The following is a 26831-nucleotide window of genomic DNA, read 5'->3' as shown; positions in this document are numbered from 1 at the left end:
AAGTGCTAAATCTTGTCAGGAATACAGTGCTGTCGCCTCTGGCAGAGAAGGTGGAACTGCTGTCCAAGCTGTTCCTGCACCTCCCTGCCTCATCCTGGCTGGGAGCAACCAGCTGGTGGGGTCTGGGCGTCGTCTCCTCATCCCTTCCATCCTGAGGTCCCTGGGATGGGGAGTGTGGAAACCAGACACACTGAGGTTCAGATCCCACTTACCAACTGGCTGGGCCCTGGAGCCTCGGTTTCCTCAATATAAATTGGTGACACTCATGTCTAGTTTAGAGGAGGAATTTTTTTTTTCTCTGCAAAAATTAAATGAAACTCTATCTGTTCCTAGTACATCGCAGGCATTTCATGTCGTGAGGTTTTTGTTTCCTTATCTTCTCTTAGTTGTCTTGTGCTTATATTGTTCTTGGGTCCCTTGGAGTCATCTGTCCCAGGGATATCTGGAGCCAGGGAAGGGTATTTGTGAGAACTAAAAAAGGATTTAAGATTCAAGGAAGATGCTTTAGATGGAGAAATTCCATGCACCTTTTGTAAGTATGAGATCATTTTGGATGTATCTAAGAGTATGTAAATAGGAGGTGGATTTCAGTGGGGCCCAGGGAGTAGAGGGTGACTCAGACACTCACTCACGTCTCAAGTCATCGCAGATAAATGGGTGCATTTCTTTCTTTGCTTCCTCTTGTGTGGAAGCATGTGTCCTATTATCCAAATTAAAACCCTCCAATCAGTCCCATTTATAATTTTGGGTTTTTTTTTTTTGCCAACTCTGTACACTATATTATTGTAAAGTTGGGCAGGACTTGGGCTTTATTTCTTTGGGCTTGTTAAAATAATGAGATGCAGGTGAAGAAGTGCCCCCTCAGGTCCCTCCCTGGGTGCCGGTTTGATCTCCTGACAGCTCTCAGCTGGATTGCCACAGAGACTCTCTCTTATCTCTTCCTGCTCCGGCTTCCATAGCGGAGACATTGGAAGGGCGAGTCCTGCCTCCTACCCCAGGGCTTTCCCGTGGAGTGAGAGAGTTCACGTCTGAGAACATTCTGGGTGCACCTTGGTGAAGGGGGCCCTTCTTTGGGCTCAATTCTTTGCTCTTCCACGGAGAGGTTTTGTCTTACAGAGGTGGGGGCTGCATTTGGGGGAGAGAGAAGGAAGATGGCCAGGTCTTACCTTCTTCGTTTTGATCAAACGTCTTTTAGAAAGATTTCCTGACAAAAAAAGCTTCCCTTGGCGCGTCTGGGAGCGCTGGCTTGGCATTCCGTTTTATGTTGAGACAAAGCTAAACAAAGTCCCTCTCCAATGACTGCCTGATAAAGGAATAAATTGACTGTACAAGGTGATGCGTTTGATAGGTCATTCTTGCCGATGCACCAGAAACACCTTCTATTAAGAACAAAATGAGGACAAATTTGTTATGCACCTTTTGTTATTTTTAGATTGCATTGACATTTTTTTTCCAGGTTGGAGCCTATTATTCTGAACTTCCTAATAAACAGCAGTGACTTAGAAAATGCTTCATTGTGTTGACCTCTACTTAATTTTCTATGCAAGTGGAAAAAACTATTACGGAGGACCAATCAACACTTTAAATATCCCGTGTGTATATGTGATGCTTATAAATAGATGTGGATGGAGCTTTTGAACATATTTTTATCAGCCTGTGTAAGGGTAAAGGGCTTATTAAATACATATAAATATATATTTATACATATATGTCTATATTTATCTGTTTCTGAAAATGAGGGGAAATGGTTCATCTAAGGAACGTTGTGGTTCTAGAGATCACATGGCTGCTGAAATGTTAAAACCGGGGAGTGTTCTAAAAATAATAATATTCCGCTGTGGCTTGCCTTTTGGTAAGAGCTCTGCATAGGGCAATTAGACAAAAATTTTTAGCAGAGAGCAGTAGTCAAGAGTGGCACTAGGGGTGTTGGCAGGACCAGGGAATCACCGCAAGGAGACAGACTCATGGGACAGCAGCACCTTTCAACGTGGGGGGATTTTTCTTTTAATTTTCTTCCAATGTTCAAGCCGTAGGAGGGTGGCTAGCACAGCTGTTCTTTGTAGCTTCTCCCTGGCAGGCCGACAAGAAAATCAGAAAGCTGCTGGCGTCCCTGACTTGGCCCATAAATAGCGGCAAAGTGCCGGGTTTTGAAACGCTCGTGTAGCTCATTGACCGCATGTTATGGCTGGGATGCTAATGGTTTATGTGGCCTGCAGGTGACAGGAAGATTTCTGCAGGCAGGGCTTTGTTGTAAATTCCATCTGCCGTCGCCTCCTATGGATCAGAGGTGGTTTCCAAGTGATCACGGGCTTTTTGAGTTACGGCGACGAGGGCCGAGATGAATGATGGGTCGGCCTGGCACAGCTGTTGCTCCCGTCCCGTGGAGTTCCAGAGGCTGCATCCAGGGAGAATGTGCTTTGGCGATCTGGGAATCAGAAATGAGGCCCGACTCGTGTGACAGTGTGGGGACTCAGCGAGAACATCGGAAGGAATGCTCAGAACTTTTAGGTGACTCTTCCAGAACTGGGGTGAACAGGAGGCTAATTCATCCAGAGAGTATTGATCTTCCTGATGATCGCTGTTGATTATTAATAGCCGTTATGTTTGTTCCTGCCAAGGGCATTTTAGTTCCACAGCGTCCTTATATCTGTCATCTGGTCTTATCCTCAAAGCAAGTGGGGGATATTTGTGGAAGGGGCTGTGATCTTTTCAGAGGAGCCGTAGAGTCCTTTTGTAAGGGCTGTGGTGTGCCAGGTGCTGCTCAGAGTTAATTAGAAATGTTCCCTACCCACGAGGCGCATGGGCCAGAGAGATGTGAACTGCACACTCGAAATGTGCTGAAGCCGCCCTCCGAAAGACCCTTTAAAAAGAACGGGGACCTGTAGAAGGGATTCTTGTCTGGGGCCTTTCTTACTGAACTGATTCCCGAAGAGACAATGTCAATAACAACAAAAGCATAAGTGGCCTCGGCGTGTGCTTGGCCCTGTCCTCCATGGTATTGCATGTGACAGGCCCACTGAGAGGTCACAGTACCTGCAGAACGTGGGTACTATCGTTAGCCCTGCTGGACCAAGGAGGAAACTGAGGTACCACGCGAACCCCAGGCCACTCAGCTGCCAGGGCTCAAGTGGAGTCCGTTTGATCTTGGAGTGTGAAGCTGTCCAGTTATGGGGATATGATTACTTTAAGAGTCCAGAGCCCTGCCGGGTAACTACTATAGTTCTTCCAGAGGCATCTAAAACTCCTTTCCCCCAAATGATCATTTACCAGCTCCACCACGAAGGCTCACAGCCCTCAAAAAATTTTTTTTTTTTTTTTTAAACTTTGTGAAGGTTGGAAGAGAACCCAGTTGGGGCTGCAGCACCATTGAGAGGTTAGGTTCCCCAAGTCCACTAGAAAATCTGCACCCAAGGACACCACGCAATCTTTGAACCTAAGAGTAGCACAGGGGTGCAGAGAGAGAGAGGATCTGAAGTCTGAAGGTATGAGTTTGAGACTCAATGAGTTTTGGAAGAATCGTGTCTGGTATTTAATTTCTTCCTTGTAAAATGGGGGCCACGATGTCCATCTTGCTGTGTGTTGACGGCTCCTTGCTGGACTTGCTCCTCCTTCCTGCCTTTGCATATACCTTTCCCTCCACAGAAGTCAGGATTGCTCCTCCCAGATCTTTGCATCGGGGCATGGTGGAGAGCTGTCCGCAGCGTGTTCCCGGGTCAGCATGCAAAGTCTCTCTTGACCATGGCACTCCAGAGACTCTTACCGTTATTTTCCTTCATATTCTTTGTAGCATTTATACCATTTAGAAATGAGCATACCCCCCATTTTTTTTTTGCAAGAAATTATCTTTTAATTTGTTCACTTGTTGACTGTCTGCAATCCCAAACACATAGAGTAGGAGCTCCTGAAATGGAAGCGTGACCATCTAGAACCCTGCCTGCAACAGAGGACACTCAGTAGCATTTATTGAAAGAGTGAAGTGAAGGTGAGTGAGTGAGTGAGTGACCACTGGAGCCTTGTCTGGGATAAAGTAAATGAAATCATCTGTACAAACTCCTGTATTTCATTCCGCAATGAAAACCAAGGGGCAGATTTTGCTTAGGGTGTTTAGATGCACCAACATGCTCGCTCAGAAAACTTGCTTAGGCGGCTGAATGAGGTCTTTCCTCTCATCTGCTTGTGTCAGTTCCAATAAGTGGAAGGCAAGATAATAGCCAACTCAAAATTAGAAAGCCTCTTCCCCCCATTATCCTCACCCTAATGCTGGAATCGAGTTAAGTAAATTTCTTGCATATGTTCTTGATTGGAATTGAATAAAAATCAATGCCCAATGAAGCCCAAAGCTACCTTTAGATCTTCCAAAGTTTCATGTCTCTGATCTTATCAGGGAGGACAATCAAAGCGAGGATGTGCTGGGTCAGTCTTTGGATAAGAGAGCATTGAAGAATAGCCATTAATGATTTTCGAATACTTTGTCAGCATTAAAGTGCCACGTCATCAGTGTATGAAACATAGCATTTCTGGCAGCCAGAGAGAGCTTTCGTTTTGCCGGGTGCTGGTTTACAGAGTCTCTTAGGTAGGCTGCCCTTCTGTGTTCCATTTTAATTGGAATCAAATGATAATGCTGCTTGATAATGCTCAGAATCCGAAAACCCTCCAAATCCAAGATAAACGTTCAAGATGAGATTGAAATGGAGATGTTTGTTTTCACGCGGTATCACGCAGGCAGAATGATGTATGTCACCCTACTCGTTTTTTTTTTTTTGCAAGCCCCGGGATCTTCCCAAGCACAGTTGATTGTCTCTGCTACCTACCCTCTACCAGAAAAATGTTTATTTAAATATTGTACCATCCCCACAAGCACTTTTATTATTTACCGATTTAAAAAAATGACATCATTACTTTTCTTCTGAATTTTTTAAAGCGACAATTGTGCAATTAAATTACTGAATTCATTTATATTTAATTGTGCTTTTCGTTTTAATGTGCTATTGGATGACATTTCTTTCTGAGGCTGTTAGTTTTCCACGCAACATGGAGAATCTAAGGCTATATCAAGGAAATATATTACATGGGCAAGACAAAGTCTCATTAGTGTTATTTATAGCATGCCGAAACCTCATTAGGGGAAGGTATGCTGGATTCAAAAATGCATTACCGGGAACGCTTTATTTTTTTGTACTGGAGAAATTGCTTTTATTGTGTTTCTTTGTCACAAGCACAGTAGCTACTGGACATTTTGGTTTCTTAAAGTATGAAATAAATTAAGTTAGAAGAAAAGAGTAATTAATCCGCTAGCAAGTATAGCCTCATCATATTAGCAGAATGGTCTGCGTGCAGTTCTAAGGAATTTCTATTTACCCAGGCACCTTACCCTCGACCAACCATTAATTTATAACTTGTTTCACCTCAGGTAAAAAGCAATATTTTTCAGGGCAGTAGTTTGCATCTTAAACAGTAATAATGTGCTTTTAGTGCATTTCAAACCAGGGATGAGTGAGATCTGAGGTGCAAAGTCACAAATTGCCCAATTTAGGAAGTTCTGCGGGTTCTAAAGTGAGCCATATATTCAGCCCTGCGTAAATAGTGTCCAGAAGGTGTGCCGGAGGGCCACGATTGCAGGCAAATGGGAACAAAGGAAGGAGACCCTGAGTTATCAGCCTCAGGAATAAGAAGCAGTTGGCGTCCGTGGCTGCCATCCCTTGCCAGTCTGCCTGGCGAGATGGAGCAAGGAGACTCTGGGCTATTACAGTTAAAACTCTGCTTTTCTGGGTCTTCGCGTTGCTGCAGGGTGGGATAGTGGAAGTAATTCAGACCCAGTCACTGGTTTCTCTGCTCCATTACCATCCAGTCTGTGGTTGTTCATTATCATCTGTCTTTGGGTGAAAGGCTCTATCACTTAGGAATAATTTCCACTCTAAGATTCAGAAAACCCAACTCACAGTTGTTTACTACGTAAGTACATTTATTATTTATTTACCAGGAAAGGTGGTCCCAGGGCTTGTTCGTTAGCTGAGCAATGCCATGAAGAATACAGGGTCTTTACAGCCCTCTTTTCTATTGTTCTCAGCTGTTTCTCATCATCTTTATTTCCCCATGGTCTCAAGATAGCTGCCGTAGCTCCAAGTATCATATCCTTATATTATAAGTGTTGCAAGCAAGAAAGGAAAGGGCAGGGGCAAAAGGCTTACATAAGTTTTTATTATCTTTTTTTTTTTTTTTTTTTTTTTTTAGTGAGAGGAAGCTTCTTTCCCAATTGCACATGTGCCCTTTAAGATTTATCAGTCAGAACTGGGTTATTGAACCCCATCCTCCCCGCAAAAAAATTACTAAGAAAGATCAATCAAATCACCAGATAGGACTGGGGCATGGAGAGCTTCCTGGGATCTGCTCCCTGATCTAGGGCTCTCTCTTTAGGGACAAAGTGGGGTTGTCCCTAAACAGAGACTTAAAATTTGTTGTCTACCTTGTTGGCCACAAAGCAATTGATCAGATGGTTCTTACTAGTCCCACTTGAATTTCTGCTTTCTGCATCAAGATAGAGAAGATTTTTCACATCTCTCCTTCCTTTTTTTCCATCCATCCACCCATCCACCCATCCACTTACCTACTGAACATTTGAAAGTAGTTCCCACTTGCTAGATATGTATCAATCGATTTGTGGGATACAGAGATCAATCAGACATGGATTGTGTGCTGGAAAGAACCCTGATATATTTTGGAAATCACACACATGCCCAATACAGGAAGTATGACTTGGACCAGGAGATCAGAGGTGGGGATCAGGGAAACTTTCTGGAACAACAGAGGACTTGAGCAGCCTACATCTGTCTCACGCCTATTAAGCATCATAGCTCTTTCTGAAGCTCTCTCATTGGAAAATAAAATTTCCACAATCTCTTCGGAGTTATTTTTGACGGCTTCTCTTGTCATGCTGTGACACCTGGTGTGGTGGATTGGTCTTGGGTTAAGAGATAGGGCCTCACAAACTTTTACCTGCTTGATAATGAGTGCGTTTGAATCTGCAGATGAATTGGGTGGCTGATTTTGATGAGATTGCTATTGGAATTATATCACCAGTGACTCCAAGTGATGCATTGGGGGCAAGATCACTACGGCAAAAACCAAGAGGAGGAACAGAAGTCATCAGCCACATTAACGGTGATGAATGATCATGACATTGATGTTGTCTGATTTTTTTTTTTTTTCCTCTTGGAAGGAGACAGCCCTGCACCTGACCACATTTCCAGGACAAACTGACATAAATAGCTGCGAGGCATACACCTACACATGGCCTACCTGCCAACTGATATTTGATGTCGGAAACTGTTTAGAGCAGAGGGGCTCACTTGAGACTTGGGGGTCAAATGCTGTGGTCACATTCTACTGGGTGCACATGGTGTTTTAAAAAGCAAGAAATTTCAAAAAAAAATCTTTTTTTTTTTTTTTTGTAAAAATGGAGAAGTTTTGTGTCACGTTCCTGCAGTGACTGTCTGGAACTGATGTGCCCCAACCTCTTTAGACAGGGTGTGCCCCCCTGTTTGCTATAACCATTGTGTTCCCACTTGTCTCACCCCAACTCCACTGGACTCCTGAGTCCTCTGACTGACAATGGAAATTGTGGGCATTGGTGTCCCTGACTTAGAGGTTTGAGTTCAGATCAAGACAAAGCAGAGCTGACACACTTCCTCCTCTGGGAACCAGTCTACTTATCTTTTAAAGTCCCCAGCAGAGCTCAACACTGTCTTCAAAAAGTTTTATTGTTTTGTTTGTTTGTCTTTAATAACTTTAATAAGAATAACTTTAGTGTTTGAATTGCTAATAGCCTTCCTAGTAATGCGTCAACATTTCAGTTAGTTTTAAATGGAGTAAAACGATTTTGGCACAATTAATCTAGCTAAGTTTAACATGTTTCTCAGAACACACACACACACACACACACACACACACACACACAAACTCTCTCTACTCTGAGGCATTTTGGAAGCAATTAACTCTTTCTAGAACTCTCATTAAATGATTCCAAGTGACCGGAAAGAGTTAACCCACCTCCCAAGAATGCAATTAACTTCATTGGGGCACTGCAAATTACAATCTCGGAAAATTTGGTTGAGTTATTGCAGTTGTTACTATTGCTGTTAAATAGTAGCAATAATGGATTTATGCAGTACCTTGACACCACAGAGCTAAAAACAATTACATTTAAATATCAATTTAATTTAATGTGAAGCCATGTTTTGTCTGATCATTGTGGCTAATTGCCATCTTTTAGAAGCAGTTTCCACAACATTTTTATTAACAGTCTAGTGGCAAGTTAGCTGTTTGGAAGTTTCTTGCATGAACTATCCAGCAATGTGAATTTTTGTGTGTCAAAAATATCTTCTTAATAGTATTTACTGGCTGGTGTGTATATAATGAATGACCCCTGGAGGCTGGGAACGTTGGTGGAGAGAACATATCTTTGAATCAAATGTCTGGAGAATGTTCATGAGTCTAAGGTGAAGGTTTTGAATAATGAACTCAATGTCCACAAAAATAAAAAAAAAATGGGCTCTCCTACCCCTTTGTCAACCAGAATCCCTATTAACAATTGATAGGTGTTCAATAAATACCCAGAGATCAAACAATACGGTAGTAAGTAATGCTTGCAATGATCTCCCTGGGGCAATGGAGAATGTGCGAGATCCAACAATAATAACAAAGAAAGGTTAAATACCGTAAATATTTTTTCCCTTAAGCTTCTGATACACGAAATGATCAAAAAGTGAAAATCAGTGGGAGATAAAATAATATTTAAGTGGTTTATATATAATGACCAGCTTGAATGATGTAGTGCTGGGCTTACAAGTCAGAAGGCCTGGTTTTCACAGTTCTTCTACTTTTTAACTGGGGAAGCTGGAACAAGTGATTAAGCATTTCTGAGTTCTTGCCGGCTTCTCTTTCTAAGATGAAGATAGACGTACCTGCTTGGGTTCTTGGGAGGTTGAGTGTATGTGGAACTCACACAGTCCTGGGCACGTTGGAGATGCTTACTGTGCTTGTTCAGTGTTAGTTCTCTTTCCTTTTACATGAAGAGAACCTTTTATGCATGTTGTATGTGAGGAACTTTCTAGAAATGGCCAATATTAGTGTCACAATCCATGAAAATGATCTCATTGTTCTTCTCTGAGTTTCCCACTTTGTCCAAAACTGCCCCTGTGGTGACATACCTGGACCTTCTTTCCTGTGAATTATTTTTCTGATAATTTGGTGATTCTTCTAGCAGAGCTGGGGAAGAACTGGTTGGCCTGAAGCCGGGACTTTAAGTCCCACAGTACTGAACTAAGTGATGTAGTCGGGCGTTCCTTTCGTGGGTGCAGTTTGAACCACAGAACAGCACCTAGTTCCTTCCATGCTCAGGGAACCTCCTTTCGGAAGCCACAGGTTGAAGCAGAGCAAGCCGAGCTCTTAGGTTAAACTTCTCCCTAACGACGTACCCGCTGGTCTGCCCATCTCAGGCTGAGTCAGGTGGTGGAGACGGGCTGGATGGACCAGATGGCCAGGTGAGAGCATTGGCGTCCAGGCCGAGGTGTTCCGGCTGGCTGCCACGGACAGCTGAGCACTGGTGCGTGGTGAAGAAGTGGTGTGGAAAGACGTGCGGTCTGGTCACCACCTGGAAAAACGGGGCTCAGAGGGCTGAGTTGGAGACTCTTGCTAGGAGGCAGTTGCTGGAAGGTTCTCCTGCTCTCGTGCAGCCCCTCCTCTCCAGGCACCTGGGGCTTCTTCCTTCTCCTCCTCTCTGAAGGGGTGCTGAGCTCATCTGCAGCAGCTGGAGGGGAGGGTCCTTGGCTCTGGGCCACCACTTCTGAGGACAGGAGGGACTGCACCTCCAACAGCAGGGGCTCCAGCGCCTCACCTCCCTGCCCCTCCCATCCTCCTTCACATTTTTGGACTTGCTCTTCCTCCCCACACCGGCTTGCTCACGTCTGTGTAGAAGCATAGTAAGGGAAAGAGGTGTGGGCCTCACCACTACTCGCATTTATCTTCAAGGTCGATCGTAGGGATCAATAATTGAACAGCGAGTTTTAAATATGAAGTGCCATATAAATGCTAAATAGACTTGTAATTGATGGGGTCTCTAATGTTTCAGATGCCATAAGGTGGGATGGGAATGAATAGATAGAAAGGCTTATTCATAAATATCACAACAAAGCAACACATGTGTTTGTTCGACAAATATTTATCCAGTGCCTCCTAGGAACCAGACATTGAGGAAGGTGCTAGAGATACAGAGGGAACACCCGTAAAACGAGAGGGAGCCCCTCTCCACACTGACAGGGGCTCTGAGGCTTTCAAGGGGAGACAGGGAATGGACCACTGAATAGGTAAGGTGCACAGCGTGACAGAAGGGTAGGTTATGGAGAAAAATGAAACAGAGGGGCAGACGAAGAGTTGGGGAAAGGTGAAATTTGGAAGGGAGTGAACCACACAAGACCTTGTTGCATCCTATTTTAATAATTAATAGTAATAGTTTTCAAATTAAATCTTATTTCAACCTAGGGTACGGAATGCCTGTCTTGTTACATAAGGTAAACTGTGCCCTTTTCAAAATGATGTGTTTGTATCTGTGTATGTGTGAGTGTGTGTGTGTGTGTGTGTGTGTGTGTGTGTGTGTGTGTGTGTGTTTGTGATGTTTGAACTTTGGATTCAGGATTTCTTTTCTGACAAATATTTCCAAGTTCCACAAATCCACTAACTTTTCCCCAATCTTTTCCAGTTTTCAGCCTTCTCCTTCCCATGTCTTCCTCCCACTACATCCCCTCTGGGCTCTACATTTAGTAGCATTTACTGGCCAAAGTTACCCCCACATGAAATGCAGTTACCCTAGAAATTCAAATTCTGAGAAGTCTGGGCACACGTGTGAAGCCAAGCTCTCATGGGTCTGCATGGTGTGTAGCCCTGACATAGTGGCCAAGGGTCCCGGCTCACAGGCCAGGCAAAGTGAAGCACGACTGTAATCCCAGCCACTCAGGAGGCTGGGGTAGGAGGATCATGAGTTTAAAGCCAGCTTCAGCAACTCAGTGAGGTCCTAGGCAATTGAGGGAGACCCTGTCTCTAAATACAATATGAAAAAGGTCTGGGGATGTGCTTCAGTGGATAAGCGCCCTGGGCTTAATCCCCAAGTTAAAAAAAAAAAAAAAAAAAAAAAAAAGAGTCCAGGCTCTGGGGTTAGTGCTGAGGTCTCTGCCAAGGGATTTGATCTTTCTGAGCCTTGATTTCTTCATCTGCAGAATGGGGAATGCTCTCCTTCAGAGAGCAGTGGTAGGACTCAGTGAAGGGATCCGTGGAAAGTGATTGGCAAGCTCAGCCTATTGCCTGACCTAGAATATGCCTGGGGGTTGTTAGTTGCTCAATTCCTGATTTTTTCCCCCTCATTCTAAGTCTTGAAAGATAATTAGTGTACTATCGTTTTCTTATAACTGGAATGGATCATGGAAATTACGTGGTCTAATAGTTTTCAAATTATTTTTTAATCAATAGAAGGAGCCCTATTTTTTTTCTGAAAGAGATGGCGTGGAGTCCTGTAGAAGAGGCAGGTTAATAGGATCAAGCTCATTGAAATGGGAGCTTGAAGCCTGGCTCCTGCCCGCACACCGTATGCCCCTCCCCATCTCCTTTCCATCTTCTCTCCTAAGAGCAAGCTCCGAGTCACTCTAGAAACATAGGCTTCCTAGAACTTCTGGATCAACCAAGGCAGTTGTTGAGCATGGGAGGGGCTGACTCCCACCACTCTGCAAATGCTGTGCATCTTTCTTTTTTATTTTTTTCTTTTGGCTGTGCTGGGGCACAAGGGACCCAGGGTGTTGGGTGTGCTGGGCAAGCACTCTACCCCTCAGCTACTCTCCCACCTGCTGTACATACATCTTTAAATTTCTTTTGTTGACGATCAATCACACCTTCACCTCCTTCCTAGAAAAACTTGGGTGGAAAACTGTCACATCCCACCTGCTCCATCTCTCTGCCTCTTGTGCCTATTGAATTTTTTTCTTTTCAAGATAGGATTGACTATCTATGTGGCAAACCCAAAGGGCTTTTCATCTTCTTTGATCTCTTTGTAGCATCTGCAAACTGACCATCTCCTCCTTTCTGATAGTCTACCACTTTGAGCTACCTGAAGTCTCCCAATAATCCTCCCTAACTGACAGCATGGATTACATACTCCCTTTCTCATAAGTCTTCCATGGCTCCCTATTGCCTGCAGAATCAAGAACATATATGGTAGCCAATATGCAAGGCCCTTCATGATGGATCTGATATTAGTCCTTTTTTGAACTTAAAATTTTTGGATTTCCCTAGATTATGGCCTGAACCTGCTTTAGACCTCCTATCCTGTATTTGTAAAGTTGAAAAGGTCCACATATGGCTAAGGAAAGGAAAATTAAAGCTGAGATTAGAGAAGATACAAAAAAATAAATAAATAAAGACTCTTTCTGTAAGGTGGGAAAGATTAATCATGGTAGAGAGGGCAGAGAGAGCGTGACATGTCCTGTAGTCATGTGCTTGAGTGTGTGTCTTTGTCAGCACTAGCACATAGAACTTTTTTGAGATCGGAGACCAAGGTCTTATTCATCCTCGGAAACCTCTTATCTGTACGATTCTGTGCATCATAACCCTCAACAAAAAAATACACAGAAGAAGGAATGACCAACAGAATTTGAAGTCTAGTGGAGTTAAAAAAAATTTACACAAGTTAATATGGTTTACTAATTAATAGATGAAAGCCTGTGAAAAATGAAAACTAATATAGAAATGAGTTTTTATTATCTAATTCCCTAATGTGTTTTTTTTTGGTTTGTTTTTATAAATGATGCAGTTACATTATTATGCTGTCTTTGTGTTCATTAATGATTTTGCCAGAGGAAAGTCAGTATCCTTTTGGAATTATTTGTATTCTCGACCTTCCTATCATGACTTTTCCAAAGAATGCCATGTCAGTTGCTTTTGCCAAATAAAGCTGCAGTCATGAAGTACTCCAAAACTTAGTGGCTTACGGAGCCACCATTTCTTATTTCTCACGAGCCATGCAAATCTGCGGGTCTAAGCTGGGCTCTGCAGATCTCAGCTGGGCTCTCTTTTGTGTCTGGGCCACTGGCTGGTGGGCAGGGGTCTGGCAGGTGGAGTCTAACCTTGGCTGTATGCTGAGTGGTCTCAGGCTAGCCCAGGTTTGTTGTCTTGGTGAAAGCAGAAGAAAAAGAGAGATTGGGCTCAGATCACCCTGCCCCATTCTGTTGGCTAAAGCAAACGACCAGGCAACAGAGATTCCAGAAGTGGTCTGATGGACTGGGCCATCCCATTTGCAGGAAGAAGTTGCAGATTCACTTGGCAAGGTCAGGATACAGGGAGGGATAGAACACTAGGGACATCTGTGCCGTCCATTGACCACGGATCTACATGGCTCATCATTTTTTCCTGAGACCAGGGAGGATGCTTGAAAGACGGGGGGCTGCCTTTTCTCTCCCCGTTGCTGGCTCCTCAAGCTGCTAGGGAAGGTGCAGAGTGCCTCCCTTCGACCTGTGCCTGCAGTGGAGTCGATCTTTTAAAGCTGATTCTACATTCTGTCCTTTTCATGCCCTCTTAGTTTCTTATCTTAAACATAGGAAAGGATAGATCAGTTGATTTGTTGCCTTTGTGTCTTTAATGAATAGAGAAACGACTTTCGGAAGTTCATAGGAAGCAGATGTGGAGAGAAACTTTTGGGATGGCTCTTTCCTTTGGCACTTTTTTTTTTTCCCCCCAAAGGCAAAATCTAGAAGACAGAAGAGGAAAGTCTGGAGGATATTTTGTGGTTTGGGAAGGATCTAACTAGGTGTGCGAGGGCATCGGGGAGGAGGGAGGAACTGGAAGTGCTGATCTGGGGTATTGGAAGGCAAGAGAAAGAAGGGACTGATCAATACCTATTTTTCAAGTGCGGAGCATAATTTGTGTCAGTCTGCTGAAATGACTTAGTGCTTCACAGCTAATGGCCGTGAGCACATTCCTTGAGCGCAGCACTCTCCAAAATGTTTGCCATCAACAATTCTAAAAGGTTGTGAGTGACTCACAGCCAATGTCAGTAATGCACAGGGGCTTCGTGAGCTGGGGCCTCTTCTCTGAAAACCTTCCCCTTGGCCTCCGTGTCTCGGTATTGACATCTCCGGCTTGGCAGCCCCTCAAGTCCTCCAGCCTGCTTGCCATCTTGCTGGATCATTCATTCTAAGTCAAGTTTCCCTTCTTTCATTTGGGGCTCTCCTGGGTCCCCCCCTTGGCCCTTTCTTAGGCCTGAAGCAAATAGCATTTTCTTGCTATGCAAAGGGTGGTCCATGGACCAACAGCACAGGCCTCTGTCGAGAGCTTGGAGAACGCAGAGTTTCCGGCCCCACTCCAATGCTGCTAAATGAGAGCCTGCACCTCAGCAAGTAAGATACAGAGAGGATTTGTGGGTTCGCAGAAGTCTGGGAAAATGTACTCTTCCTCTAACGGTGATTCTCACCCTGCTATTTCTCTTTCCTCCGTGTTCATCTCCCTTTTGGCCCTTTTGGCTCTTGTCTTAGGTTAGAAAACGCTCCCCAACTTTTCACCAACCTCCACGTGAGTGACTCCAAAGTGTGACTCCAAAGTGTGACGGGTGGCTCTGCCATGAGACGAAAGAAAGTCCCACTAAAAGAGAATTATTTCTTCAGGTCTGCATGTTTGCTTTGGCAATTGGAAGCTGATGGTGGTGGTGAGGTTTTTCTTACTCTGCAAGGTGATAGGAAGCGCCAAGAGATCTGAAAATTTAGACATTGCCAAAAGCCACGTTCTCATGGTACCCTGATTTGAATCAAACCTTTCTGCCAGGAGAGTGGGTGGTGTGTGTGATTCGAGGCATACTAGAAACCTAATCAAGTAAATAGCTCCCACTTGAGTGAGTTATGTCTATTCACTGGGTCCTGACCAGGAACCACGTGCCACATATGAATATTCATAAGAATTAATCAGCACAGAAGCCCAGTGAAATATGACCCCCATTTTGCAGATGAAGAAACTGAGGCTGAGGGACGGAAAACTGCAGTGTTTCAAAGAGGTTGCAGTACCCTGTGGATATTTCCAAATGGAAATTCCTTTCTTTGCCTCTACAAGGCTCTTTCCTTGGGGCTTACCAGACACATATTTCGGGGGGGAGAGGCCTCACACTCAGATAACCCCGACCTTCTTCTGCACCGAGGCGCGGGTATTTCCCTGCGTCGTGTGTTTCCAATGCCCATGCAGCTTCTCCTCTGTCCTGCTGTCTCCTGACTAGGCCTGGCCTCTCTTCTTTGAGCTGTTGTTGCCTGCGGTCTTTGGAGCTTGCTTACTTGTACAGTCGCCTGGCACCCACTCCAGCAAGGTCGCTGTGTCCTTTGCTCCCCTCTGCTCCCTTCGCCCCGCCTGGCACTGTGCCTGGTCCATCACAAATAACTCGTATTTGTTCAGTGAATTGAATCTGAGCTGATTTCCCTGACAGGGACCTTGGGAGTGTCAGAGCCCGTGAGGGAGGAAGGTTGTTGATGGAGGAGAATTTGTCCACACGGGCTCTTGTACACTCTGTACCAAGGACCAACCCAGATTGCTCTTAGAAGAGAGTCCACGGAGAACCCAGGCTGGGGAGATGAAGAGTGAGAGACGCAGTGTGTTCAAAAAGCCTTAGCCTTTTTGGCCTGGCCTCTTACCAACCGGAGTCTACTCAACTGTTAAGGAGCTTTTTGCTGCTTAAGAATCTCACTAGTAAAACTCAAGGAGGAAGAAGGCAGAGAGCATTTCAAACTTCCTCTTGGAAAGCTATTCTGTCTTTGATTTTTCAGAATGTCTTCAAGTGATTTGGGTCTATTTTTAATACCCGTGAGACATGCTGTTGTAAGGAGAGCTAAATATAGGGGCCACATCCCCCTTTCTTTTATTCACTGGCCTTAATCTTCCTAGGAGGAAAGGAAAATGCACAGGACATTTCACCATGGAGCGGTGACGCTTGCCCTGATGGGCCCTGTTGAAAGGAAATTCATAAATACTGTGTCGGAAATAAAGATAATGAATGGATCCTTTTTGGAGAAAAACGTTAAGTGGGAGTTTATTTATGTTAAACCTTCCCTGTCTGCTGCAGACTGCGAGATAGTTCCTCTTGTTTTGCTCGGGGTCCTTTGGGGACAGCAGTCAGTCTGCGTTACTGGAGTGAGCGCCAGCACTCGACCAAGGGATAGAGAGGCGCGGGACACTCACCCAAAATAGCTCACAGCATCAAAGCAGAGGCTAGAATTCCGGGCCGTTTTATACTGACAAGGCTTTTTCTTTCTTTCTTTCTTTCTTTTTTTAAAGGAGGCATTAAGCACATCTTAAAAGCAACAACTTTGTGAGTACCCATTGGACCAGAAGGAGATGCAGGGTCTTGTCACAGTTGCTGTCAGCCCCCGGGCCTGTGTCGCAGGGCTCAGTGTCACAGGGCCTGCGTGTTCTTTCATGCCTTTGTGTCCCCCACACTTCTAGGCTCCATCATTTCTGTTTTGGGTGAACCCCTGGATTCTCAGAATCTTGCATGTGGTTTATAAAGTCTGCTAAGTGAGTCTTGAACCTACCTCTGGTTGCCACCATCATGTTTGGTCTGGTCTGCTATGGGGAAGACCTCGGGTGTGTGACTGACAGGGAGGAATCAAATTATGTGCTTGGTCAAGGCTGCCCCCCGCCCCTTTAAGGCCACAGGAACTCTGGGAAATATTGCAGTTCCCCATGCTTCAATTTTCTTGTCTGTAAAACTGGGATGATGATAACGTTTCACAGAATTGTCTTAAAGACTGAAGTGCGATAACATGTGTAGTGTTGATGTTGCAGCAAAAGGAGAGGCCAGTGAAGCTTCTAGACTAGTCACATGATGTAAAATCCCTAGTTTGCTATACAACTGGTTTTCCATACCCATGGGTTCTAAACCTATGGGTTCAACCAATCAGACATCAAAAATATTTTTAAAAATTGCATCTATACCTAACACATAAAGATTTTTTTCTTGTCATTATTCCCTAGGCAACGCAGTACAGCAGCTATTTACACAGCACTTATATTGTATTAGGTATTGGACATAATCTGGAGCTGATTTAAAGTACAGGGAGATGTACATGGTCTATATGCAAGTACAACACCATTTTATGTAAGAGACTTGATATCTGAAGATTTTGGTACCTGAGGGGTCCTGGAACTAGTCTCTCAGGATACCTAGGGGCGACTATATTTACTATGCTTTAACAACCATCGAAGGACAGGCTTGAATGAATTTGGTTTCCTAATGCATTCATAGCCCTGATTCTTCATGTTGTTCTAAGTAGAGGACAGTCTCAGTGTTAGACGGGAAGTTGTATCTCTGCTCCAGGTGGACCACCTCTTGGAGAAGAGACCTCCTCTTATCCTTCTGCTCCTGGCTTCTCCTGCTGATCCTCAATAAACAGGAGCAGCCCATGACCTCTGACCTGCAGTGGAAACAGGGGAGGACTTCTTTCACAGAGGTGGAAATCAAAAGGTCTCTGATTGCACCATTTCTGCCCAAGTCCAGCAGTCCAGTCCCACCCACTCCCTGAACCTCCCTCCCAAAGGAAGCCACACTTCTCAGTCTCTTTGCTGTTCAGTGTGATCTGAAAGACTGTTACCATCTCCACCTGTTCTGGGTAGCCCTGCCTCTGAAGAGAACCATGGGGGGAGTAGGGCTTTGAGGGCTATTAGTCAGAAGGATATTTGTCTCCAGGTTTCTTTTTTTTCAGGGGTGGGATACCAGGGATTGAACTCAGGGGCACTCCACCACTGAGCCACATCCCCAGCCCTTTTTTGTATTTTATTTAGAGACAGGGTCTCACTGAGTTGCATAGTACCTCACTGTTGCTGAGACTGTCTTTGAACTCATGATCCTCCTGCCTCAGCCTCCAGAGCTGCTGGGATAACAGGCATGCCCACCGCACCTAGCCCCAGATTTCTTGATTCATACAAATCATTGACTTCAGTGTAATAAATGAGAGCTTATTGGTTTGTGTGGATATCACTCCTTTGTAGACATCCATGGATACTTGGATTTAGGATTGAGTCTGAGGAAAAGAAGAGAATGCATGGTTTGGAATACTGGGAAATGTTCCTGGTGCCTGTCAATGTTGACGTGGATTTGTTTCAGAAGCTATTTTATTTAAAAACACTACCACTATAAACCAAGTTTTTATACTAAGGGCAGGGCAGGGTCTCCAGGGTGCTTTTTCCTAATCACACTATGAGCTGTGACTCTTGGAGTTGAACTGGGTCAGGCAGAGGGCTGGGCTGGGCTGGATCCATGGAGTAAGGCTCACATACTGCCTACAGCCACAGTGATTCACTTCCCTGGCTGTCGTCTCACCAGAATGTGAGGCGTGATGTGTCTTTTGCATCTCAATCATTAACACCTAATGTAAAAGTTAGCACACAGTAGGTCTCCAATGTGTGCTTTCTGAATCCATGCATATATCCTTGGGGCAACGCAAAGACATAAAAACATAACTCTGCATCTGTTGACTCCTGAAGAAGACATTTATCTTGATTTCCGTTACCAGATGAAATATATCTAGGATGTCAGTTTAGGATTCAGAAAAATATTTAAATTTGAATTCTGAAATTCAGTTTGGTCTATCTATAAATTTATAGTTTGCTTGATAGCTCTGATAGGCACATTTAAAATCTAAAAGAAAGTGGATTAAATAAATCATAGACTTTGTCTCCCAACTCTTGCCACCTGCTTTCTAAAAGTATTCCACAAATGTTTGCTGGGTTTCACAGAGGCCAGGTTAATGCACGGTCCACACCTGTAAATTGTAGTTTATTTGTTGTAGAACCTTAAAAATTATGGCTGTTCAGATGGAAGGTAGGAAGTATGAATTCAGCTCTTATTTTGTAGTTCTTATCATAATGCTCTCTTAGAAGGAAAAAAAAAAACAACATGTCTGTAGCCAGTAGTCTAACCTCTAAATTATATATATGTGTGTATGTGTGCATGTGTGTGTGTGTGTGTGCGTGCGTGTATGCGTGTGCATATGTGTGGTTTTAAGCCAGACCCTTGATGTTTCTTTAACTTGGTTTTCATGGTTTAATTTATTTTAGTTCGTAAAGATTATTCATCACTCATTTAATTCCAAGGTTATCTATTGATTCTTTTTTCCTCATTTGGTATTTTCTGACATTTTGTGGCACTCAGTATTGATTTATACAAAATCAGTCATCTGAATGTCCAGAGGAGGAGGCTTCCGCTTGTCGTCAGCTGTTTTTCTGGACTAATAAGGGGGAGCAGCCGTGGATGTTGAGGGTGTTGGATGATTTTTAGGGGCGGGAGTCTGACCCGTCACACCTACTGGATCCTGCTTGTAGAAGTCCTTGCAGGATCTTGAAAATGAGATCACTGAGAAGGTTCTGCAGAGACTCAGTTCTTCCCCAGTGTGCCTGTCAGTCATTCTGTTCCTAAGTACAGATAAATAAATAAATAAATCGTGCTGTGCAAAGAGACCATTAAGGTGAACCTTCCTAGCCAATTGCTTTTAATACTTAAGGAATTGACCTTGTTAAAATGCAAATGAAATTCTGTAGGTCTGGAGAAGGGCCTGAGCTTTTACATTTCTAGAAAGTTCCTCAGCAGGGTCTATAAACATTGAGTAGCAAAGCCTTAGCCCACTTTCCAACAAATTGCCATCATCTTCATTCTCTCTTCTTTTGAAATTCTACAACTGCATCTGAGGTTCCTCTTGAATCATGTTAGCATCAGGAGTGAATGGAGATGGAGGAAGTGCCCCCTCTCCTCCCCCAGTGTGGATTTTATAACACCCATGAGAACCTGGTTATGGCCTACAAGTACACAAACCAATTGGATAGTTTTAATCATTTGCAATCAGAAGAATTTGGTGGTTCACAAAGTCAGTGTTCAACAGTCTTTGAATTAGTGTTTTCTAAATTACTTGGTGCCTAGAGGGGCTTTGGCCATCCCTCACCTCTTCTTATCTAACCTTCTGAGATCCCCCTTGCCCCTTTCTTAGACTAGTCTCTCTCTAGGTTGATCGGGGAAATAACTTGTCATAAAGAGGTAGGCGATGAAACTTTGGGCTACGCCTCCTAAGAGTACTTACAATTCTGTAGACAATGAAAGAAATGTTTTAAAACTAAACCATAAGACTGGTAGAGTTTCTAGACTGCTGGAGGATTCTTGCCAGGAGGGAGTTGAAGTTTCCAGCTAGCTCCACAGACATCACAGCCTATTTCTTCTAACTACTCATTCAATCTGCCTTCCCACTCCAGTCCTTAGTATATTAGTATATTCAATATTACTTAATATATTCAATATTACTTAGTATATTCAATATTACTTAGTATATTCAATATTACTTAGTATATTCACTATTACTTCCAGGGGCTTATGCCTAGAGATGCTCTTTAAAGGAAGCTCTTTGAAGAAAGTATTCTGTAATTTATCTCTGCTGGTCTTAATATTTGTCAGGACCCTCTGGGCTCTCTTGTTCTCCAGAACATTGAAAAGTCAGGAACAGGATATAAACATCCTGGAAAGGCAAATGCTATTTTTATACTGAATTGGGAAGGATGATGTATGGAATGTCTTCACCTGGTTGGACTTAGATTTGATTCCTCCCAAATCAGCGACAGACTCACACGTAGAGAAAAATTGAGGTTCTCATCTATATGTTGTTTTTATTACATTATTTTGCTTCGGGCTCAAACATATCAAAGTAATTCAGACACAGTGGATGAAATCATCTGATTTCCATCAATAAATGTCTACTAAATCCTTCCGATTATAGGCAGTTGGCATTATTACACAGTTAGAGAAAAGCATGGTAATGCCACACAGTAATTAATTGGTATCTTCATGGCTCAGATTTATACAAAGCTTAATGTTTATAGTTACAGCCAGGCTGCTTCTTACTTAAGTAATATAAGTACACTTAGGTAGTGAAATGGATTCTGTTTCTTGGTTGGAATATTTGAGTCTATTGCTTTCTATCTCTGTTCATTAGGCGTAGGTTAAGGAAAAGCCCTTCCTGTTTTTGCCATTTTCTTTCTAATAAAAAAGCCTCCTTCTGAAAATGGTAGTTGACTGGTTAATCATGTAAGTTGATTAACTCAGGGAACCATAGCTCATGAATACACACAACACGTTCAACTTTGGCTTAAAACATATCAAGGCACGTGGGTTGAGCCCTGTTCTGCTGAGCAGCCACGGTCTTTTCTGTGTGAATCCACAGAATGGAATTCTGAAGTTTTCCCCATGTAAGCTATATTTCTAAAGGAGCCTCAACAAATTTCAGTTTTCCTTACTTTAAAGTGAATTAAGAATCTAAAGGTGGTAACCAGCAACCTGAGCACAGAATCTAGGTTTATCTGATCACTGGCTTCCCCAACACAATTAAAAAAAAAAATTAAAACTTTTCTCTATGGGCTCTTTCCAAAGCACCAGACGTGCTTCATAAATACAGCAAGTTTCTTTTTGTATAAACTCATATTTTATAGACATTCTTATTTAATTAAATTATGTCATTCCGTTAGTAGCACAACTGGCATAAATAGGATTGGGAACAGATGCAAAGGAATCTTGGTAAGCTCTCAGCCTAGAGACATGGAGCTGAGAAGCAGGAGGACACTGGAAAGTATTTGCTCCCTTGGCCCCAGGTCCCCTTCTGTCCAGGATGCCGAGGGGCTCCTGGTGGTTCAGTGGAGATACTGCACAGAAGGAGTGAGGAGCAGAACATTTCCAGTGGAAGAGTGAGCCCAAGACCAGCGCTGTGGGTTTTTTCTCCTCAGAAACACAATGACTATATTGTCACATCTCACTGTTTCAGATTTATCTTTTATCACTCTTTCTTTGGGGTGGGGGCACTAGGGATTGAACTCAGGGGCACTCGACCACTTAGCCACATCCCCAGCCCTATTTTGTATTTTATTTAGACATAGGGTCTCACTGAGTGCTTAACACTTTGCTTTTGCTGAGGCTGCTTTTGAACTCACAGTTCTCCTGCCTCAGCCTCCAGAGCTGCTGGGATTACAGGCGTGTGACCCTGGGCCCGGCTTCGATTTTTCATACTTCATGACAGAGCTGGTTTTCATACTTGCCATTGTTTGTTTTGGAATAAACAGACAGCTCTGGTGTGGAGATTGGTTGTATCTTTAGCATATGTTTGTGAAGCAAAATTTTGAGTGTCTTAGACACTCACTCTACTGGTGTTTAGTAAGACAAAAACCCAAGACAAAGTTTGGGCGGGGGGGATGTGCTGCTCATGTTTTGATATCTTGGAAAACTTCACTGAAATGGATTAAAATGGGAATATGTAATCTAGTGGGCAGCAGGGTCTCAATTCTTAAAGTGAAATATTAACTCATGTTTATTCTACAAGTTAAGGGAATTTCCCTTAAAATCAAGGCAAGACTGATGGATGCATTTTGTATACATTTTTTTTTTCTTTTTACATGTAACTTTTTCATAAGAAAAGTGTTACAGATTCTGAAACTCTTTCGGTTCTCATTAGTCAGCATATTCCTAATATGCTGCTTATCTTGAGGGAAAAATAGTGAGAGTTTTCCGTTACCTTTTTGGCATCAATTTGATATTAATTTCTACATGGTCCAGGCAACCGTCTGCAGGCCCACACTCTTGGTGGGGTGAATATATATTGTTTATTCTGAGGCAGGGAAGGGTAGATGAAAGGTAAGTGCTCAGTTTCCTCTACTTAAAGCTTACATTCTCGCATACATTTTATTTTTAAATTTGTTTTATTCTGAATGCAGGATGCTCTGATTTGCTAAGGGTGCCGCAGGCAAAGTACTACAAATGAGACGCCTTACACAACAGAAATGTCTTGTCCTGCAGTCCTTGAGGCGGGGGGTCAGAGAGCAAGGTGCCTGGGGGGTTGGTTCCTCTGTTGGAGGGGGTCTGCTCCACACTTCTCTCCAGCTTTTGGTAGCTGCTGGCTGTCGTTGGTGCGTGTTGGCTTGGAGATGCATCACCCTCATCTCCACCTTGATCTTACATGGTGTTCTTCTCCTGTGCACCTGTCTGTCCAAATTTCCCCCTTTTGTAAGAACATCAATCCCATCACATTAAAGCCTACCCCATATGACCTCATTTTAGTTTGATCACCTTTGTAAAGACCCTATCTCTAAATAAGGTCACACTCTGAGGTACTGGGGTTAGGAGAAACAATTCAGCCCATAGAACAGGCATATTTATTAGCACTTGCATTTGAAAACATTGAAAAAAGAAAAGAATCTCAAAGAAGTGTCCCAGAGCAGGCTTAGGTGTGTCGTGTTAAAAGGCAGAGGAGCTTGATACGGAAGACTTGACATTCTTGAAATGTCAGTGTTGTAATCTGGACAGAGTTGTTAGCCATGCTTTTCTTAGATTTGGTTTCCATAGGTGAACCTTCATTTAATGCAAACATTTAACAGATACAGAAACAAAACTAATTCCTTTTGATTTCTTGATGCTAGAATAGTGAATAAAACCTATGCTATTTAATAAACTCCTGTATTCATGTCCTCATTATGTTTGCATTTGGAGCCCCACACTTTTTTTTTATCAGCAGTGAATTCATACTGAGCTACATTTATTATTTGATGCTTCATTTTACTTTCATTAATTTCCTTGCTAAGTGATAAGTAGCATTAAAGTCATGCTCTTCTGAATTTGCATTCTGAGACAGAGGGATACTACATTACTGAACACTTACTTTTCTTTAAAAAATTAATATTTCTGCATCATCGTTAGGAATTCCCACACTTAACATTCCCATTTCATTAGCAGGAAAAAAAAAAAAAAGCCCGTAAAAGAAGGAAATAGTAGGGGGTGAAAGGAATGAGTAGAACAGAGAGAGCCTGTAATGGAATAGGTTTAATGTAATATTGCAGTCTCACCCAATGCTTGTGATCGGTGCTCCAGCTGCATCATGTTTTATTTTATTCTTACAACAAACTGTAGAGTAAGGACAGTGTATTGGTCAGTATAGGCAAGGTTGTGCTGTGACAACAAGCAGCCCTGAAGGTTTATTTTTTGCTTACATATTCTCTGTTGTTAACTCTCAAGGCAACTATTCTCTGTGAGTTGGCTCAGCATTCTAGTCTGTTCTGGTGAGAAGGTTTGTGTTACCAGCATGTGCTTCTGCAATCACTGTGGTAGGGCAAAGCAGGCGAACGATAGTGCTAGTGATGAAGACCTAGCTTGGGGAGATGATATCCATAGTTTCCTTGACTGAAAGAAGTCAGGTGATTAGGCCAAATTTTAAGAGGGGGTAGGAGAGAATGAAGTCTTGCTTTGGGCCTCAAAGTAGAGGGAACCAGGTATTGGTGAACATATTGTGCCTGAAATGATAATACATTCCATTTATGGACATGGAAACTATAAACCGGGGTTCAGAGAAGCTCAGGAACCTTCCCAGGGACACAGAGTTAGAAAAGCATGAAGCGGCATGCTACTCAAAGCTAGGTCTGTCTAATCCCTGAGGCTGTGTTCCCAACCATTTGTGTGCTGCCTTCCACAAGAACTTCGCTGCAGCTGGTGAGATTCAAATGGGAAAAACTAATTGTTCCCCACTTTCCTTATGGGGTGCTATTGAGAAGAATTTAAAGGAGATAGGGAAGAACCAGATGATGGGCGAGGCTTCCACTGAGTCTGGTCTCTGGGGTAATTTTCTGGACGGTTGCTCCTGTAGCTTTCTTACACCTCATCAGAACCTCTGAGAAGCATCTGTACATTCCCAAGAAAATAGGAACTGATCAGGGAAAGGCAGGGTTTTGTGTTCATCTTCTTTGCTTGAGGCGTGGTAGAAGGCATGATCTTGTGATTATCACAAGGATGATAACAGCCGGTTAGCTGGTTTTAGTCAACTTTTCATCTCTGTGGCCAAAATCTCTCAGAACAACTTAAAGGAGGAAGAGTTTATTTGGAGCTTATGGTTTCAGAAGTCTCAGTCCATAGATGGCTGACTCCATTGACCTGGGTCCCAGGGGAGATAGCACATCATGGGGGAAGAGCCGTTAAGCTGCTAAATTCATGCAGCAGGAAGGCGGGGAGGAGCCACAGGAAGAACAACCCTGCCAGAGTGCATCCCCCGTGACCACCTCCTCCAGTCATGACCTCCTCCTGTAGCTGACACCCTATCAGTCCATTCAAATGGGGGTGGACCTATGAGGTTTCAACTCTTATAACCTAATTATTTCACTGCTGAACATTCCTGCATTAACACAGGAGTATTCTTTTCTCTTAGGGAACAGTTCTCATCCAAACTATCACACTTCTTCTAGCAACGACAGCCTACGAAACATGTTCTCATATCATCTGAAGATAAGAACAGACCCAAGTAGTAATCGTGATTTCAGATCAGTGAGATGTCATTGTCAAATAGCCTATGGAATCTGATGGCATCAGCGAAGGGGCATCGGGTAGGTTGGAGCTGGCCTCCAAGTCACATCCCTGTGCCTCCTGGTCTTCTCACCTAGACCAATGTCTTCATCTCCCTTGGCATCTTCCTCTGTAAATCAGGAGCATAATGATGACTTCAGAGAATCAAGATGAGCCCTAATGAAGCAATTAACACAGTGCTGTTCACCTAGCTCCGTGATCCATAAATGTTGGTTGCTCTTCTTATTATGCTGATGGTCGATAATGTGATTTTTTTTTTTCAGACAAGGCATGTGATTATTTGGCTCTATTTGTAATGGTAGGTCACTGAAGGGATATTACAATCACTGTGGGGAATACTTGAGATAGTAGAATACATTTTGAGGCTGGCAATCAGGATGGAGAAATGACCTGAAACCATCTTACATAGTTTGCTGAAAGAACTAACCATATTTAATCGGGAAAATGGAATCTTGTGTAGAAGCTTGAGGGCATGGGTCACTGTTGTCTCTGGATCTCTGAAGGACTGTCCTACAGAATTGGCTTCTGACTTATTCCTTATGGGATTAAGAAGCAGTACATCCATGTGTAGAAATTGTAGGGAGAAGGGTATTGGTTCATTGTGGGCAAAGTGACCGTCCATGGAACTCTCTTATGGTGATTATAAGCTTTGTTTGGGTGCATATTGGCAGAGACTCAATAGGAATTCATGATGGATTTTGTGACTCTAGTCCTGGGTGCTCAGTGGAACTATACAGAGAACTTAAAAAATAGATCAGTATCTTGTGCCCTATCATAGACCAATTAGATCTATATCCCTGGGGCTGGGCCTGGTTCTGAATAACAGAAGACAGTAACATTCTGTGTGAGGAGCAATAACAAAGCAGAATTATTTGGTTGGACTTGGCTTGGTTGAGTTCCAGATTTGGAGGAGTCCATTCAAACTGGTTTGGGAAAGGTACTGACGTTCACGGTCAGGTTGAAATGCCTGCCTTGTGGAACAACTAACATGGGGGAAAGCAGGGAACATTGATACCAGCATTCCACTACAGGGATGAATCTATTTTCACCCAAAGTAGTTCGCTATTATTCATGTTTACTGGCAGCTGAGTGATTCATACGGTGCTTTTGGTGGGGGAGATATGTTCAAATGAAATGTGTTTGCTACTACGTAAAGTAGATTATTTCTTCTAGGATACACCAGCCTACTGATGCAACCCTGCAGAACAATGCAGATTCTGCACTCTGTGTGTGTGTGTGTGTGTGTGTGTGTGTTTGGGGGCAAGGAGCTGGAAGTGCACATAGAAATGCACACTTCCACAGCATAGAGCATGCCTTCACATTCGCTCCTCTGACCTTTACACCAGAAGCATAAGAATGACCCCTTGTCCACTGGCCCTGAAGCGTGGTTGCTCCT

Source organism: Callospermophilus lateralis, chromosome 8 (genome assembly GCF_048772815.1).
Source record: "Callospermophilus lateralis isolate mCalLat2 chromosome 8, mCalLat2.hap1, whole genome shotgun sequence".
In the NCBI taxonomy this organism is placed as follows: domain Eukaryota; kingdom Metazoa; phylum Chordata; class Mammalia; order Rodentia; family Sciuridae; genus Callospermophilus; species Callospermophilus lateralis.
This window is presented reverse-complemented; position numbering follows the sequence as displayed.